The sequence below is a fragment of the Schistocerca cancellata genome, chromosome 1, assembly GCF_023864275.1.
Source record: "Schistocerca cancellata isolate TAMUIC-IGC-003103 chromosome 1, iqSchCanc2.1, whole genome shotgun sequence".
Lineage (NCBI taxonomy): Eukaryota > Metazoa > Arthropoda > Insecta > Orthoptera > Acrididae > Schistocerca > Schistocerca cancellata.
The window spans coordinates 165,283,688-165,297,350 of NC_064626.1; positions in this window are offsets into that span (position 1 = coordinate 165,283,688).

Sequence of the window (13,663 nt, forward strand, 5' to 3'; positions counted from 1 at the left end):
ATTATGTGCACCTGCATCAACGTACATATACCATAAGCCACATTATGGCGCATGGCGAAAGATTCCTTGTACCAGAACTAATCACACCCTTCCGTGTTCCACTCGCAAATGGAGCGACGGAAAAACGATTATCTATAAAGGGTGTTACAAAAAGGTACGGCCAAACTTTCAGGAAACATTTCTCACACACAAAGAAAGAAAATATGTTATGTGGACATGTGTCCGGAAACGCTTACTTTCCATGTTAGAGCTCATTTTATTACTTCTCTTCAAATCACATTAATCATGGAATGGAAACACACAGCAACAGAACGTACCAGCGTGACTTCAAGCACTTTGTTACAGGAAATGTTCAAAATGTCCTCCGTTAGCGAGGATACATGCATCCACCTCCGTCACATGGAATCCCTGATGCGCTGATGCAGCCCTGGAGAATGCCGTACCGTATCACAGCCGTCCACAATACGAGCACGAAGATTCTTTACATTTGGTACCGGGTTTTCGTAGACAAGAGCTTTCAAATGCCCCCATAGATGAAAGTCAAGAGGGTTAAGGTCAGGAGAGCGTGGAGGCCATGGAATTGGTCCGCCTCTACCAATCCATCGGTCACCGAATCTGTTGTTGAGAAGCGTACGAACACTTCGACTGAAATGTGCTGGAGCTCCATCGTGCATGAACCACATGTTGTGTCGTACTTGTAAAGGCACGTGGTCTAGCAGCACAGGTAGAGTATTCCGTATGAAATCATGATAACGTGCTCCATTGAGCGTAGGTGGAAGAACATGGGGCCCAATCAAGACATCACCAACATTGCCTGCGCAAACGTTCAAAGAAAATCTGTGTTGATGACGTGACTGCACAATTGCGTGCGGATTCTCGTCAGCCCACACGTGTTGATTGTGAAAATTTACAATTTGGTCACGTTGGAATGAAGCCTCATCCGTAAAGAGAACATTTACACTGACATGGGGATTGACACATTGCTGGATGAACCATTCGCAGAACTGTACCCGTGGAGGCCAATCAGCTGCCGATAGTGCCTGCACACGCTGTACATGATACGGAAACAACTGGTTCTCCCGTAGCACTCTCCTTACAGTGACGTGATCAACGTTACCTTGTACAGCAGCAACTTCTCTAACGCTGACATTAGGGTTATCGTCAACTGCACGAAGAATTGCCTCGTCCATTGCAGGTGTCCTCGTCGTTCTAGGTCTTCCCCAGTCGCGAGTCATAAGCTGGAATGTTCCGTGCTCCCTAAGACGCCGATCAATTGCTTCGAACGTCTTCCTGTCGGGACACCTTCGTTCTGGAAATCTGTCTCGATACAAACGTACTTCGCCACGGCTATTGCCCCGTGCTAATCCGTGCCCATCAAAAGGGCATCTGCCAACTCCGCATTTGTAAACATTGCACTGACGGCAAAACCACGTTCGTTATGAACACTTACCTGTTGATGCTACGTACTGATGTGCTTGATGCTTGTACTGTAGAGCAATGAGTCACATGTCAACACAAGCACCGAAGTCAACATTACCTTCCTTCAGTTGGGCCAACTGGCGGTGAATCGGGGAAATATAGTACATACTGACGAAACTAAAATGAGCTCTAACATGGAAATTAAGCGTTTCCGGACATATGTGCACATAACATCTTTTCTTTATTTGTGTGTGAGAAATGTTTCCTGAAAGTTTGGCCGTACCTTTTTATAACACCCTGTATAGCTCCGTACGAGCCCTTATTTTTCCTATCTTGTATCCGTGGTCCTTACACGAAATGTACGTTGGCAGCATAGCATAAGTCTTGAGAAAGTTGCCAATGGTTGTTCTAAATCTTCTCAATATCATTTTTGCGGAAAGAATGTCGTCGTCTCGCCAGCGATTCTCATTTGAGTTCATGGAGCAATCGACAGGCATTATATTTGCTTTTATTTAATCAGCTCCTATTATAAGTATCTAAAGCAATGTGAACGACGCTCTGTTTCTTTTTGGAAAGGATACAGATGTTCGAGATCTCACCCGCGTGGTTCCGTGTGCAGTGGCGTACCACTGCATCGGACATGTGTACGTTGCTAGGTCAGTGACTCCTGGAAAGGACGCCTCGCGTGTTATCGGCCGCTCTGAGCGTGGTGGCGCCAGTGAAATCGCTGAAGCGACGCATGCGCCGGTCCCCACCCAGCTACTTGTGCCTACGCCGCAGCGTCCAGTGTTACAAGGGCAGAGCAGCACGGCCGGGCTGCGCGTGGCACGCGGTCCTGACCCCAGCACGTCGCCCCTGCTGACCGTAGCCTGCATCCGCTGACCCAATTAACCACGTACGCCGCGCCAAACCGATGGCTCAATGCGCGCCGTGTCCTGCATCCGTCTTACTGCCGTGACGGGCTTACCGAGACCAACACAGGACGCTCCAAGTACACTCGTGTGCAAAACTTCAGTAAGTTTCGCATGATGTGTCACTCTCAAGGAACACAGCTCGAAGAAACTTGGGCCATACTGCTCCAGTACAGTACAATAGGTAACTTTAAGAAATACACAGTGAGACGAACAGGAAAGACATTTTTATTTAAAAGCAGTAGTTGCACGGACGTCACCGCCATTTATGATGTCCTCTGGACATTAGAAAAGTCAGGACATGGTTCTTAATAGAGTGTGTGATAAACACGGTCGGCAATGCATGGTCTGCAATTTGCTCCGATAATGACCACAAGGTTAGTAAGCAGTTCTTGTGGTATACCATTCCATTTCTCGACCAGCGCGGTTGACAAGTGCTGGATGATAATTGGAACATGAGGACTTGCTACAGTACCTCTCCCCATTTCATATCACACATGATCGATGGAATGTAGGTCGTGGGGAACGGGCAGGCAAGTTCATTCGATGAATATCTGCTCGTTCCAAAAGCTTCACCACCGCTATTCCATGCGGCCGGGCATTGTCATCCATAGAAATGACGTCAGAGTCGAATTCAGGCCTGAGAAGAACGGACATGCAGAAGTACGAGGTTATTCGGAAAGTAAGGAACGATTGGTAGAGAAGCAGAAACCACAGTGAAAATCCGATGACGTTTTGCACAGGTGTGTTGGACAGTGTCTCTAGTACGCCCGCCGATGGCGTTATGTCGTTCTTTTTAGTCCTGAACACACAGGGAGCACATAAAGATACCTAGAACAATAGTGTTTCCCACCAAGTACGAGGGCCTGGTGAGAAATTTCGCCTGAAGCTATGCAGCCAACATTGCGTAACTGTCGTGCGTTTTCTTCTTCAAGGCAATTCTCAGCCGCATTCTGCAGGGGCACAGAAGATGCTCCTGCATCGTTTTCATTTGGAAATGTTTGATTACGCACAATACAGCCCGTAATTGTCTCTGAGTTTCATCTTTGCTCACGTGAACCGTTGGCTACGAAAGCAACATTTTGACACAGACAAAGAGCTGTAGGCCAGCGTGGAGAATTGGCGGAAAACACTGCCTTCTGTAACGAGGTTATTGGAAAGTTGGTACTACGCTACGACAAACGTCTAAGTCGGATCGGCGACTATGGAGATAAACACCTGGAAGTTGTAGCTGACTGTTGCAAATAAAACAGTTTTGATTTTCACTGTGGTTTCCATTTCGCGAATTATCGTTCCTTAGTTTCCGAATAGCCCTCAAGAGTCACAATACCGTTAATCGATGAGTAAACCGTGTTTGGAGATTTGGAGATCAGTACACCCTTGCAGTACTAGGCCTCACCACACCGTAACCCCTGTACTACCAAAACGGTCATATTCGTACCCTCATATGGTTCGAGGTGGCAACATGTAATGCATCCAGTAACAGTTTCGTATAAGATCGTTTTGAAGGTTCAGGTGTTACGGTATTAGGAGGAATAATGATGGACTAGCTTACTGACCTCCAAATCTTTCAACAAGGCGCACTCACCGGTTAGTGACACCGTACTTCTTCTCCATGTGCGTCTTCTTAGGGATGCATTCGTCCCTGACTTCATGTTAATGGATGACAATGCGCAACCACATCGAACATTGCAGGGGAAGAGCTCTTGTAACGAGAGGATATTCGGCAAACGGACTTTACTGACCGTTATCCCGACTTCGCGCCATAGAACACGTTGCCGTAAGTTGGAAAGACGTTAACCGCGTTGGTCGAGGAATGGGAGTCGAGAAATGGGACTCCGTACCATAAGAACTCCCTGCCAAGCTTCCGGGCAGCATGGGAACACGTTAAAGAGGGTGTACTGCCATCCGTGGTGGTCACACATCGTATTAAAATCCATGTCCCGTCTTTTTTAAGGTGCAGGAGACGATCATGAATCACTGTAACTACAGTGTATTTATAGTCTTTGAAAAAAATTGTCATTCCTGTTCCTCTCGCTTTCTTTCGGTTACGCATGTTTCAAGTTTTATCGAGCTATGTTAGTTGGCAGTGAGACTTCACGTGAAAGATAGTTTCACCCTTAAGTTTCGCATGTCCAGAATGAGTAATAGAGTAAATTGAGGTTGTGGTTTTACCTTTTTTGACATACTCAAATAACTTTTAATATTTGTAGCTGTCGATAGCAACACTGTACTTCTGTTGATGGAACTTTATACTTCTTCTGTCGGAGTGGTAGGGGACTCCAAGAACGACTTCAACAACATAACATGTGTGAATCTTAATAAAATCGATAATAGTGCTTTAAAGCACTGTGCTGCCGTCTGTGAAATAACGCCTACCGTGACTCGGTAGAAATAATATTTTGCGTTAACTGCAGCGATCATGTAACGTTAATTGTCTGAGTATTAATGCGGCCAGCCAGAGTAGCCGCGCCGTTAAAGGCGCTACAGTCTGGAACCGCACGACCGCTACGGTCGCAGGTTCGAATCCTGCCTCGGGCATGGATGTTTGTGATGTCCTTAGGTTAGTTAGGTTTAAGTAGTTCTAAGTTCTAGGGGACTTATGATCACAGCAGTTGAGTCCCATAGTGCTCAGAGCCATTTTTTTTTGTGATCGGCGCGGCCTTAACATCTTTGTTACTGCTATAAATTACGATGCGTGACCGATTTTTCGTTCTCTGTTGTTCTAGCGCTTTTCTGTTAGACTCTCGAACTATCAAATTCTATCTTGTCAGACATTTTAGCTCTAGTGAGCTCTATTTCGTAATACTGTAATTATTATTTCCCACAATGATTTGCTCTGCTGATGAGCATTCTAATTTCCAAACAGGAAATATTAAACTTTATTGTCGGTAACGATAATTAATTTTCACTGTAAGTTGGCAAATTCCATTGTGTTTTCTTTGCAGGAGATGTCTGCCATGAAACTTCTAATATACGAAATAATTTTTCTAAATAATAATCTGAATTGTTGTAAAAAAAGGGTTTTCACAAAATTATTTAGTAGTTAGATTTTCAGAGCCTCAGATATTCTGTATTTCATGATTAGTGGACCCCCACTTCTGCACAATAATAAGAAAAAATACTTTCCTTTGCAAAGTTTCTCCCTGCTCTTTAATAGCTAGCCGTCATACAAACCAAAAACGATATATTTACCGCTGAATGACTTCTTCCAGAACTTCGCTACAGAAACTACAATAAGAAAATTTCATGTTGCTAACTTAACTTATAAAAGTTGCTATTTACTGTCAATATGTCATCTCAGTTATAAAATATTCTCTCTATTTAACAAGATTTAACATTAGTTCAAGTAATACAAATAGAAAGTTATATTTTAATGGCACCCAACGTGCTGCCATGATTTATAGTATACCTTGCAATTTTGTGAAAACCAAATTTCTCTATATCTAATATGAAAATTTTATCCTCTTTCATACTACAACTTGATGGACTCCGTTACAAGCTGTTTTAATCATCAAACCCATGTAATCGAGGCCAAAAAGCAACGAATAAGTTAAAATCACATAAATGAATTTTTATTTTTGTTCTTTCAAGTTCGTAGTTTTTTTCTTCAGAAAAAATTTCTTTGGTGCTCAGTAGAAGTCAAATCGTAGTTAGAAGTAGCATTAATATGTGAATTTTGAAAGGGAGTGCTACGGAAAATCTAAATTTTAAAAAGTGGCACAAGATTGTTTTTTCGTGTGCAAAATGGAACACGAAATGGCCGACTTGGGCGAGCACTGATAAATGAACGTCACATCGAGGAAAATTAATTTATTCATTCTTGTGAATTATTATTGGTGTGATTATTTTGTTTTAATTTTAAGACTTTGAATAATTTGTGGTTATGGTAAAAGTAGGAAAGAAAGATAATTTTCCCACTGAAGTAATGGCTTCACCAGCTAATATTGACGGTGAAGCAGAAAATAATAATGATTCTTTAATGGATCTGAACTTTGACCCATTAGAAAACCCACTAGTTGATCCGAACATGACAGCGAATATAGAAAACGCGCAGCCAAATGCCAACACTAATATCGGCGCCGATCAGAGCGAACGAGAGAAAGAGAAAGACACAGTCTCAGCAGTAACCGATGCAAACATTTCGCTCTACCCACCTACCGCTTTCTTAGAAAAACTTGAAAAGCGTGATCGCGATCGCTAGCAGGAAAAACGCCATCGCGAAGTTAAAGCTGAACTAAGTACTATTAAATCCGAGCTAATTACAATGAAGCCAGCTTACACTCCAATTTTAAATCAAGTCGCGAAACTTGAAACTTACGTGAGCGAGTTGAAAACCTCTCACGATGAAGAAAAGCGAATGGGGATACTTTAGCTTCTGCAGTCGCCAACATTAAGCTCAACAACCAGAAAGTCCTGGACGAACAATTAGAAAGTCACAGAATATAATTAAATAAAGGCATATCCAATTGGATAGCGGACAAGGAATCTGAAATTAATTCAAAAATAAATGTAGCAGTCAACAACGCTTTGCAGCCCGTACGCGCGGAGATGTGTTTCGGCGCGGAAGCAAATTACGACGAAGTACGTAAGGTACATTCCGATAAAATAGACAACGACTAAGAAAATTCTATGTGGAAGCAGAGATAAACACCCGCATTAGGAACTTGGAAAGGGTTATGTCAAGTGGTACCAGATCGGAAAATAATTTTCCATCACATTGTGAAAATCCTATCACTGACATTAAACCCACTTACGGGAATGAAAAAATATTTCCGTCACCCGATATAACGTCCGTCCAAGCGAAACACGAAAATAAACCGTGTGCTAGCACCACCAAGATAGAACAAAGTTTGTTGAAACATCGTCATTTCCAAACTTTTTCCGAAGACAAAAAGTCAGTCCACCCCATTGTCTTCATACGAGCGTTCAAGAACATCTTACCACGTTGTTGGACGAGTATCAGAAGATACAGTTCGTTATGTCGCCCATCGCAGGTGATGCAGTTTTATGGAGGAGTGAAACATCAGAATTATGTGACACATCAGCAGCTTCTGAAACAGCGTTTCTTTCTAAATACTGGTCCGCCGGTATTCAGGAGCGATTGCGCAAAGAAGAGTATTCTCCCAAATTGTACAACCGGCGTAAGAGAAGCTTGCGGAAACACTTCGAAAGATATATTGCGAAGACGAGGTATTGGTCGGAGCCAATCTCTCACAAAGAAGTACTCCGCATACTAAAGGCAAAACTTCCTATACATCTAAGAGACAAGTTGATTAATGTACCGGATAAGGACTTTGAACACTTTCTGTCCGTGATCGACTCACTCGATCTCGTCCAAGAAGACGCTAAGTCGTATCAGGCTTATTCCAAGAACTGCAATAGCTATCACACTAGTGATAACACTAGCGTCAATGACGGTAACACACAACGCCAAAGTGGAAAGAACCAGTACGGAAAAGTCAAAATAACCACTCAGCAAATGAACAAAACACGAATTACGGAAATAATAAGTGGAATCATAACAATGGTAATCCGACAAATGGTTCCAATAGGAAACGGAAGGATGGTAACGGAAATGGTTACAGTGATTTCCATCGACGATAGGAAAACACTATGGAAAAAACAATTGGGAAATTTCTGGAATAATAGCAGTAATGTAACGATCCAGCAAGGTGCAAATGACAGGAACAAAAGTAGTCAGCGAAATCATAATCATGGAAATGATGGGCCTAACCAGCAGCCAATTTTATGGTTTGGGAATCCAAAGCAAAACATGATGCAAGCCATGCCTATTATTCCAAACCCGAACAGTTGCAATAACAGTACAACAGCTGCCCTACAACTAATCGCGTATGCGAAGTCGTAGAGCATGATACCAATCCACAACAGTTAAACTAGAACCGACCGTTCTAAACAGACTTCCTAGTGCGGTCGTATTCTAAAGGGGAGGCAACTTCAAATCTGACCTGAACACATTGAGGTTCAACGACGGCGTGGATATCAGCGAAGAACTTTTACAAGAGCGGAACACGTGCAAACTTACGGAAGATTATGTTGTGCAAGCTGCAACGAAAGTTTCGATATACGATATGTGGAAGCTATAATAGACACAGGAGTAACAACCAGTGTCATGAATTACGCATGATACAACGAAGTAAATCGCATAAGGAGATTTTCTGTTCAGCCTGTGCAAAACTGCGGCGTTTCTAGTGCATAGACGCATCTACACAGTGTGTGAAGCAACAGGTGCAGGCCGATTTAATAGTAGAAGACGAGCACATACAATGCCACTTCTTACTCATAAAAATTTGTATGGTTCCTGCACTCTTGGCTGGGACTTCCTGCGCAGTAGGGACGCAATTATCGACCTATAGGCGGGAAAATGTTTAGTTACAAATGATGGAAAAAGAATATCACTGCAGGTCATTAAAACTCCGAGCGTGCACAACAGATAGTGTCGTAACGTTGTTGTAAAATTAGTAAGTCCACGCATACTACATATTGCGGAACTAATTTTCTGCACTCAAATGATTCAGAAGCAGCCATACACAATAATCGTGCCACTATCAAAGCCTAAGTATCAGAATTATCCTATCTGGAAAACATACAGAAGGAAGAGCTGGCGAATCTCATTCAGGAGTTAGTTAAGGTTAGTAAGGTGATCAGGGTTAGACATATCCCATTCCCGACGCCAGGCTTCGTCGATATCATAATTGTCCTAGATCAGCTGTTGCCCTAATCTCCATGATGGCTTACGGGACTTGAGCCTGTGGCTGGGATTCTTGCAGTCTTCGTGTAAGGGTAGGTCACGGTTGTTAGCGCACTTTTGCCATTCCCTTTTCAGTGAAGATCTTCGCCTTAGGTGAGGTAGGGCTATGTTAGCCAGTACCGGGAGCCATTGGTGGGGCGTCGGTTTAATAGTGCAATGTAGACTAGCCTCCCCGTGGTGCACCCTGGGTAACGTGATTTTTTATCACGGCTAAACAGTCTACAAATCTGGCTGCTGGACCTGTGAGGATTTCCCAGCTTTACAGAATCAGCACAGACATGAACGCGAATACCCGAAACAACGGTTCCTCTCAGAACCCGTTGACCAAGGACATTGGAGATGTCTTTAAAATCCTACAACTCAACGTAGAAGGAATGAGTAGAGCTAAATCTGACTACCTAATTAAAGTCCTGGACAACCATTCAGTGGATGCTGTCTTGCTCCAGGAAACACATTGCGCTGACGAAAAGCAGTTGAAAAATACACTCCTGGAAATTGAAATAAGAACACCGTGAATTCATTGTCCCAGGAAAGGGAAACTTTATTGACACATTCCTGGGGTCAGATACATCACATGATCACACTGACAGAACCACAGGCACATAGACACAGGCAACAGAGCATGCACAATGTCGGCACTAGTACAGTGTATATCCACCTTTCGCAGCAATGCAGGCTGCTATTCTCCCATGGAGACGATCGTAGAGATGCTGGATGTAGTCCTGTGGAACGGCTTGCCATGCCATTTCCACCTGGCGCCTCAGTTGGACCAGCGTTCGTGCTGGATGTGCAGACCGCGTGAGACGACGCTTCATCCAGTCCCAAACATGCTCAATGGGGGACACATCCGGAGATCTTGCTGGCCAGGGTAGTTGACTTACACCTTCTAGAGCACGTTGGGTGGCACGGGATACATGCGGACGTGCATTGTCCTGTTGGAACAGCAAGTTCCCTTGCCGGTCTAGGAATGGTAGAACGATGGGTTCGATGACGGTTTGGATGTACCGTGCACTATTCAGTGTCCCCTCGACGATCACCAGTGGTGTACGGCCAGTGTAGGAGATCGCTCCCCACACCATGATGCCGGGTGTTGGCCCTGTGTGCCTCGGTCGTATGCAGTCCTGATTGTGGCGCTCACCTGCACGGCGCAAAACACGCATACGACCATCATTGGCACCAAGGCAGAAGCGACTCTCATCGCTGAAGACGACACGTCTCCATTCGTCCCTCCATTCACGCCTGTCGCGACACCACTGGAGGCGGGCTGCACGATGTTGGGGCGTGAGCGGAAGACGGCCTAACGGTGTGCGGGACCGTAGCCCAGCTTCATGGAGACGGTTGCGAATGGTCCTCGCCGATACCCCAGGAGCAACAGTGTCCCTAATTTGCTGGGAAGTGGCGGTGCGGTCCCCTACGGCACTGCGTAGGATCCTACGGTCTTGGCGTGCATCCGTGCGTCGCTGCGGTCCGGTCCCAGGTCGACGGGCACGTGCACCTTCCGCCGACCACTGGCGACAACATCGATGTACTGTGGAGACCTCACGCCCCACGTGTTGAGCAATTCGGCGGTACGTCCACCCGGCCTCCCGCATGCCCACTCTACGCCCTCGCTCAAAGTCCGTCAACTGCACATACGGTTCACGTCCACGCTGTCGCGGCATGCTACCAGTGTTAAAGACTGCGATGGAGCTCCGTATGCCACGGCAAACTGGCTGACACTGACGGCGGCGGTGCACAAATGCTGCGCAGCTAGCGCCATTCGACGGCCAACACCGCGGTTCCTGGTGTGTCCGCTGTGCCGTGCGTGTGATCATTGCTTGTACAGCCCTCTCGCAGTGTCCGGAGCAAGTATGGTGGGTCTGACACACCGGTGTCAATGTGTTGTTTTTTCCATTTCCAGGAGTGTAGATGCAAACTTCCAGGCTATTCCGTTGCTGCAGCAACTTACCACGCTAACTATGGTACTGCCACCTACTTTAAAAACAACACTGACCAGGTCCACGATATAAAAACACACAATGACCCAAGCGCCTACGTCATAAGAAAAAAAATTGCTGATATTGAAGTCATCAACCTCTCCATACATTGCTAGGAGTAAATTGTGTGACGTGCTTGTTTCATTGAGCAAAGATTGTGTGAAAACCAGATCTCTGAACCATGTACGTTAGTGTGACGAACTGAAGACAAGTATGATCGTAGGACAGAATCCATACCTGAATTGCAATTTCGATCTACTTCTGAAAGACTGTTTCGTAAGTGCATCGGAGCATCGACTCGATGTTTTTCCTTCGGCATGAACATTCAAATACCAGCCGCAGTCTGCGTCGAGAGAATCATTATTAACAAATTGCCGCAGGTGCGCGCGGAGCAAACTAATATTTCCGAACCGCTTGTAGTGCAGCTCCGTACGTAACGACCATCTGTCGCGCCCCGCATAACTTAAAATGCACCGCGAGGATGACAGAGTTCAGGACTCTGGATTTGTTTAACCACCTGACTTACCTTACAGGACAAAAACATCTGAAAGTACAGTTTTTATAATATGCACCCTACCTATTACATGCACATCGCCGCCGAGCTGCCATCCCTCCTTACTTGGCCGCGATGCTGAGAAGCGCAAGAGTTCCGGTCCATTCCGAAGGAAGGAAAGAAGGAAGGAAGGTTGCAGCCCTGAGCCGAGGGTGAATTGCAGCCAATTCACCACCACCTATTCAGCATCCGGGGGGCAAATCCATCTTTAGTACCTTTATTTGTAGGCCCCTTTGTATCAGCTATGCAATCAACATCCTACAATCAACCAACGCCATGAAGACATCGAGTATGCTTTGCATTATATAGAATCATTCTAAAAATCAAACCACATCTAACTAAAAAGCTGTCTTAAAGAAAACTAACACCCAACGCAAATTATGCAGTACACATGCCGTAAAATTCACGAACGCATTTATTTGACAAAACATATTTTCTGTAACAATTCTAATAATGCTTTTGCACTGTGTAAAAAACCTGAAATATTTAAATTTTCTTTTTTAAGACGTAATGAACTGTCACATGTATTACTATTTAACAGAACTAAATTGAAATACTTAAGAAATTTACCTAAGTTATCTTCAAATTTAATTGAGATATTAGCGATTACAAAAATGTATTTAACGTCTTATACAGTTTTATCGTAATGAAATATTTACTATAAAGATTTTTTTTTGCAATAATAATTCGCTATCTTAATGTGAAGTGTATATGATTCGTCTATAAGATCTAAAATACTTGAATTGTTTAAGTCACTCGCATTTACAGCTTTAACCAAAGTAAGAATGTTGTATCACGCAGCAATAGGAAACTACTTAGATTTGTTGAGAAAGCGTAGCGTTGTATATGACACCTATGACACCTATGATTCCGAAATATTATGTAGTTATTATAACTTCCGTACTAGAGAGACTGTAGATTTTTTAAAATAACTAAGTAAATTATTTGGTTATATAATTTCTTAACTTAAATGGAATCCGTAATGAAATATGTAAACGGTCGTTGTGAGATGTGTGTTCCTCTGTTCACGGGGATTGTTTGTTTGTTTTATTCTCTCTCATATCCCGATTTGCTTTTCCTGGTTCCCTCTCTGCTAAATTGGTGAGCCCATCATGATAACAAAACCGGCAAGTTAATATGAGGACACACATAGTAGGAATGAGCAGCCAATGGAGACTCGTACGTGTGTCTAAAGACATGTTAACCCGAAAAAGATTTGTAATCGTCTATACAAGGACATGTTGTTTTGAAATTTCAATTTCAAATATAATTTTAAAATTCCAGTCCGTGGGGAGATGCGAAATAACGCCTCACGTGAGTGAGTGGAAATAATTAATTATTTATCTCAAAGGAAAGATATATTTTACGTTAAATGCAGCGCTCATGTAACGTTGATTAAGTGTTAATGTCAAACGTACTGTGATCGGCGCGGCCTTAACATCTGTTACTACTATAAATTACGATGCGTGACCGATTTTTCGCTCTATTGTTCTACCGCTTTTCTGTTAGGCTCTCGAACTATCAAATTCTATCTTGTTAGACAGTTTACCTCTAGTGAACTTTGTTTCTTAATACTGTAATCATTATTTTTATCTTATGACGTATTATACATCGCAATTACCACGATATTATTATTTCGCACAATGATTTGCTGTGCTGATGAGCATTCTAATTCATAAACAGGAAATATTAAACTTTATTACCGGTAACGATTACAAATTTTCTCCGCAAGTTGGCAAATTCCATTGTGTTTTCTTTGCAGAAGATGTCTGCCATGAAACTTCTAATACACGAAATAATTTTTCTAAATAATAACCTGAATTGTTGTAAAAAAACAGGGTTTCATAAAACTGTTTAGTAGTTAGATTTCCAGAGTCTCAGATATTCTATATTTCATCAGTAGTTGACCCCACTTCTGGACACTAATAAGAAAAAATACTTTCCTTTGCAAAGTTTTAGCCTGTTCTTTAAAAGCTAGCCGTCATAAAAACCAAAAACCATATATTTACCGCTGAATGACTTCTTACAGAAC